This window comes from Protopterus annectens, chromosome 6.part0 (genome assembly GCF_019279795.1).
Source record: "Protopterus annectens isolate FY-2018-M chromosome 6.part0, PAN1.0, whole genome shotgun sequence".
In the NCBI taxonomy this organism is placed as follows: Eukaryota; Metazoa; Chordata; order Ceratodontiformes; family Protopteridae; genus Protopterus; species Protopterus annectens.
Genome location: NC_056737.1, coordinates 954577219 through 954583801, shown reverse-complemented (window position 1 = coordinate 954583801; position 6583 = coordinate 954577219).

Genomic DNA, 6583 nt, shown 5'->3' with positions numbered 1-6583 from the left:
CTGTGTCAGGAATACATACCCCAGCCTGTCATACACAGTACCAGACATACGCTCATCAACTGCATGACAGTCAAGTGGATGTGACAGAAATGGCAGGAGCAACAGGTGCTGATAGCTGAATCTGTTGAGTTAAAGTAATGGCTAAACTTATGAGGGACCTAGTGCCAATACTCAAGTAACCTTCTCTAAATGTGTGAGCCTGCAGTCCAACAGAACACCCAGGTGACATATATGAAGGCTAGGTGGCTGTATCAAGGGTATGTATGCAAGGTCACATTGTCTGCCACAATTGACCCTCATACACTCACACACTGTTGCATGTAAACCCACCTGGTAAACATGTTCATATACAGCTGTACCTTGGCTATGAAAAGGTCACTGTATTTCCACTCTACCTTACTCAGCATTGCTACTGTCAGCAGGCCCACAGCCTGCAGACACACAGACACCTGGAACACTACCGGAATATAGTACACAACACTACAGTCAGTCAGGAATAATAACAGCAATAGTGCATCATGGCTAACAAGGTGCATACACCTAGATGTGTACCCAAAATTACTGCCAGCTGACAGCACTTTACACAGTATGACATTGATACACTGTACTATAGTCGCTCTGTGCATCAGACCCATATGACCACATCTGTGCATCGATGGTATGGATAACAGGGTTGTGGCACAAGTAACATCACTTGCACAAGGTGTGGTGTTAGATTGCCAGAGGCCTAAGCTGAACCATATGGCTGACATTGTGTGTGTGTGTGTGTGTGTGTGTGTGTGTGTGTGTGTGTGTGTGTGTGTGTGTGTGTGTGTGTGTGTGTGTGTGTGTGTGTGTGTGTGCATGTGGGCATGTGTGTGCATGTGTGTGTGTGTGTGTGTGTGTGTGTGTGTGTGTGTGTGTGTGTGTCTGGAGGGGTGATGTTCAACTGGGCTGTGCAGATGGCATGTATTTTACAGACAGTGTATTGGGTGGGACACTACACTATCCAACCAGTAAGTACTATACATGTCACAGACCAGGTGAGGTCCTTGCATGCATGATGCATGAGTGGGGTTTGTCTTACAGATATGCAGAAACACCATCAATGCTGGTTTGGAAATGGCCTTGTCTGCCAGACACAAGTCAGCTATGATCAGTATGTATGAGACTGAGTACAGAGACAGGGCTTTCAGCCTACCTGTATTGGATAGATGTTACAAACCCTGGATTAGCCTGGTCAGGAACCTCTGTGGTCTCTGCAACTTTTGCATTTGCTTGGCAAGGTACATGCCAAAGAAGCTATTGTACCTGGTAATCCATCTGATAAGGGTAGAGTACAGGGATGTTGTGGCCTCCTGGTTCTTGGATGATATACCCGTATTTGTGTAGTGGGCCATGTAGACAGCCTTCCGTACAATGGTGCCTACACAGTGGGAAACTGTCAGGTTGCTATTAACCTTGGTGCACAAGTCGCCTCACACCTGATTGCATGCTGAGTACATTATTACAGTCATAATTAGTGTGGATGACATCTGCCACAGCAGGGAGAATGATGCCTCTCCTGGCATTCAGTTTGCAGAAATGCTTCTTGCACCAGTCTTTAATTGGGTGAGAGCCTCTTGGGGGATGCTCATATCAGTAGGGGAATGTAAGACAATGGCCAACTTGCAAGCATCTGTACACCTGGTCAGCCACAGACCACTGCTTTTGTCCTCTACCTCAGATATGTATATCTGAAACAGTAGAGGCCCCAGACCGATCCTTGATGTACACTGCTTTGGAAGACTCTACTATTAGAGGTGGGTTCCACTACTTTGACCGAGTGGGTACTATCACTGGGCCAGTTAGTTACCCATCTGGTAACATACAGGTTGATGCCTAGTTGTGTAGGCATATGTATCCTGGCCACCTAGGGATTATTGTGAGAGAATTGGGCTAGGTGAAGGTAGGCATTGTTCATCTTCTCCTTGTCCTTGTATTTGTTGACTACTTCAGAGAAGTTGACCAGGTTTAACAGGCCTGATCTCCCTTTGACAATACCATGCTGTGTGGGGTCAGGCATTTTAATGTTGCCAATGTCCCTGTTCATAATGTTCTTGATATTGCCTTCTAAGCCCTTGCACAGGAGGCTAGTTAGGCTGGTGAGCATATGATTGGCTGCATCAGTGGATTTCTCTGCCTTTGTGTATAGGGATGACAGTGGCTGTCCTCTATGCAGATACGATGACAGCAGTGCTCAGGCTTTGGTTGACTACAGTGCAGAATGGATCTGAAAGCCCATGCCTGTGTTCATATAGGATGCTGACAGGGTGGTATCAGGCCTATGGAGACTTCTGTGTGTTGCCTTTGAGAGGGCATTACGAACCTGCTTCCTGATGATGAGATGAGGGGGGCAGGGGCTGTGTGTACTGATGTGGGGAGAGGGGGGTGATGTTTTCACTTCACCTGTCTGCAGCTGGTTGCCTATATCTATGCTGTATGTGTATGTGGTGTTATTGAACACCACTACAGAGCAGGTTTGTGTGTTGCCTCTGGAATTGCAGACACATGTATAGAAGGCCTCTTGGGGGGACTTGGTGGATGTGTCCAGTTTGCACTCAAAGATAGCCTCAGGGTAATTCACTTGTGACCTTATTTGCTTCTGCAACCAAGTTGACATGGCTTCCAATACGGCACCTTTTCCTTCTTGTCACTGTCCAGCAATTATTTCCACCTATTATGGTATTTGTGTATTGCTGCTGTTCACCATGGATGTTTACCCTACCTTGAGGGAGATTCCTGTCAGGTATTGCTGAGTCCATACAGCTATGTAGATGCCCACATTGTATTGTGTTGTGGGCCTGGACACTACTGCTACTTCCAACTGATGGGATGGTGGCTGTAAAGCTACTTCTACCTGCTCTGAGGAGATTTATAGTCATTTGTGTAAAGTTAATTGTGATTGACCATGACAAGGGGGAGCAGGGGAGATGATGACCTGAATAGCGATGGCTATGTGGTCAGATCTTACCAAGGAGGATGACACTGTAGGAGTGCTACAGTGGCTACTCATTTTGGTTAGGACCAGGTACAGGATATTTCAACCTGTCATAGGATTGTTGACCGGCTGATCCACTGCATTGCCTTTGACAAAGCCGAGGAATCTCTGTGCATTCATGTTCAGGTGGCATAGGTCATACACACTATGGTTGAGTGGATGAAGTCACCCAGGAGCAGGGTAGACAATTGAATCCTGACAGATTCCAGCAAGTCTCAATAGGTGTGGTGGGTGCCCATAGTCATGGCTGGAGGCCTGTAACTAGCTATGATTTGAGTAGGTGTTTTTTCTACTGTTAACTGCACTTGGGATGTCTCCCATGCACCATAATGTATGGCCAGCCTGGAAATGTATATGTGCATGATAATGTTCAACACTCCACCTCCTGTGGCTTTGCAGCCCTCCAATTAGGGTCTAAACATATGATGGGATGAGTAACCTGGCATGGTCAGTGTGCTTTCCACAGCTACAAAGCAGATGTCAGTGACTGCACAAATGTCGGCATCCTACAGGACAAGGTACGCTTGCTTTGCCATGGGTGTCATGCTAAGACACCTAGCTCCTGCTAGAGCAAGACTTCTGCACAATGGAACATGTCACTGATGGGCAAAGGCAGGAAAATAGTGTCACTTTATGAATCTAGCTGAAACACACTTAGCTGCCAGCAAAGACGGTGTCGCATTCCCAGGTCTACTCCACAGGATATGACATTTGACAATCAAATGTATGTATTATGTTACGACTTCAGTCTTTAGTGGGTTGCCAGTGATGTGTCAGACAACGCACAACTGTATGAGGGATTGACTACAAATATGAGGCAGACAAGTGGTCAGTCTGCAAAACTCTGGACAGTTGTCAATTATGGGCTCAGTATATCACATATGGTTCTAAACACACTTCTGCACCTGTTGTGTATTATGCACATACCCTATATAAATCTCTTACATTTGTAAGACAAGCATATACATCATAGTAGCATTCACAGATGACATATGAATATTTACAACCTCCCAGGTAGCTGGCCTGGGGGTGTCACACTCAGTATTGGACACCAGACACTCCATTAGTAGTCATACATGAGCTGACCTTTGCTGGGGTGACTCTGGGGCCAGAGATGTGATCCATGTCAATGCAGACAGGGCAAGCAGGAATGGCTATAGGTGCCGGACAGCATGTGAGTCCAGCAGGTCTTGTTGAGACCTAGTGTTTAAAGCCCTATTTCACATTATTGCATTCCCCCCTTTTGCATTCCATTACAAGCTTACATGATTGACATACCTGTTATAGTGCTGAATAGTTTCCTTAGAATGATGCAAATTGTTAGGTTTGTGTATTCACAATCTGTCTTTGTGTAGATGGGTTCAGACCTGTGTTGCATAGGCGGCGGCTTGCCTTTTGTAGGCAATTCGCATGAGCAGGTGATGGCCTGTGCACTAATTGGTGTCTCCCACTTGCTACTTGCATCCAGAGCAGCTGTTTTGTCTTTTTGTTAGCTAATGCCATAGCAACACAGTGGTATAATTAAGTCCTTCATGTGGGCCTTCCCCTTTTCCTTGCCTGTGTGGAGGACATTATGGAGGTGTTGGGGCTACAGCTTCACCAACAGTAGGTGGAAATACTTCTCAGGACAAGACATGTGGAGACAGCTCAACAACATGCGGGACAAAGCTCCAGACTTGGGAACAGATTGTACAAAAGTATTGGTGTTATATACATAGAGGATTGCTATATTAACAGGGTTTGTCTGGACATGCATTTTCTGCGTGATGACGTCTGACAGTGATATGTCTCTGACATACCTCTCAACTGTCCAGATGTCCACAAACTGCCCAGAGTTTTGCCTGTTATGTTTGGTCTGTTCCTCACACAACTTTGGTTTATGTGAAATCAGTAGGATAATGTGAGAATTGTAGTCAGTAAATGTTGACATCCATTAGTATTTCAGACATCATATCCTTCAGGGAAGTTATGTTACAACAAACCCTGTAACACCAACTGTTTCAGTTTGTAACACTATTATGCTGGATATGTCCCTCTTTCCGCCCCCCCCATCCCCCAAGTATGTCATGCTTTGCAAAAATGTCTTACAGTAAGAGGTTCAGAGGTATGGTATATTATTATTTAGTAACTGCACTCCTGGTATCATCCCAGTGATTTGGCAGACTCCTGGAAGTGTTATGCAGCAGTGGCCATAAATATGGCCCCACACACTGGACATTCTGAGGAAATCTGTACACTTGAGAGTTGTGTATGTCTGTCCATTGTTAACAGACTGCCAAGACTGTGTAGCAGTGTTGTGTGTAAATGTTTGTTGGGCTGAGTAGGGAAGGCAGCAGATGTGAGTGTCATAGATCCTTTTTTACCTGACTGTGCATGCTGCTACAGTTGCTGGTGGTCTATCAGGTTTATATGTTTGTAGGGGCAGACTGGGAAATTTGTTCAAACAGTTGTTCTACTCTAGAATTCGTTTGGGTTACTGGTATGTTGCTGTGACTGTGGTGCAATTGGTTGTGGGTGGACATTTTCACACCAATATCTGCTTTTCCCAACAGTTCCATCCCTGTAGTGTATGATATATTTGGAAATATGTGGGTAATTCCCCAGTGCTGATTTGAGGTAGTGTCGTGTTAATCTTATTGTGGTTCAAAAGGTGCTGGGTGAAATGGTTGGCAGCTCTCAGTGTTTTTTTTCTTCTGTTACATGACTGCAGTCATACCTCTCTACTGTCCAGATGTCTAGACACTGTCCAGATGTGTGGCTTATATGTTTGGTCTGTTGCCCATAAAAGTTGTGGGTTTCTGACAAATAACTGGGATGATGTGAGCATTGACATCATTAAATAATGACATTCATTTGTGTTTCAGACTTGGAATCTATCAGGAATTATATGTAAAATCAACAGTGCTACTCTAGCAGACTTCTATGCGTATAACAGCCATATTTCAAAGATGTCACTATTGTTTGCCCTTTATCCCCCCCCCCACTTTGTCAGGATTTTTGCAGATGTCTTGCAGTAAGAGGTTGGTTATCTATATATATGTATAGCTATGTATATATATATATATATATATATATATATATATATATATATATATATATATATATATATACACACACACACACACACACACACACACACACACACACACACACACACACACACACACATATATATATATTTGTATTTATATATACATATGGGTCCCCTACACATGGTTGACATTTCACAATGACAAAGACTATATGGCGAGACCATATGATCGACATTTGAAATGCCGACCATGTGAAACCGGCATCTCCATACAGTGTGGAATGGAAAGATTTCCATTTCCACACTGTAATGTGATCTCAGAGTTGGTAAATATACCAACTCTGAGATCACATTACAGTGTGGGGAGTGTGGGGGCTGTAGCCCCCCTTCCAGCATCTAAAAATTAGGTTTATGTTGTTTGTTTTATTTTATTTTACATGTTCGAAATTTTAGGAGTCAAACATATGGTCTCAGCCATATGGTTTTTTCACTTCATAACACTGAAAGCTCAAAACACTGAAACTCAAAACATT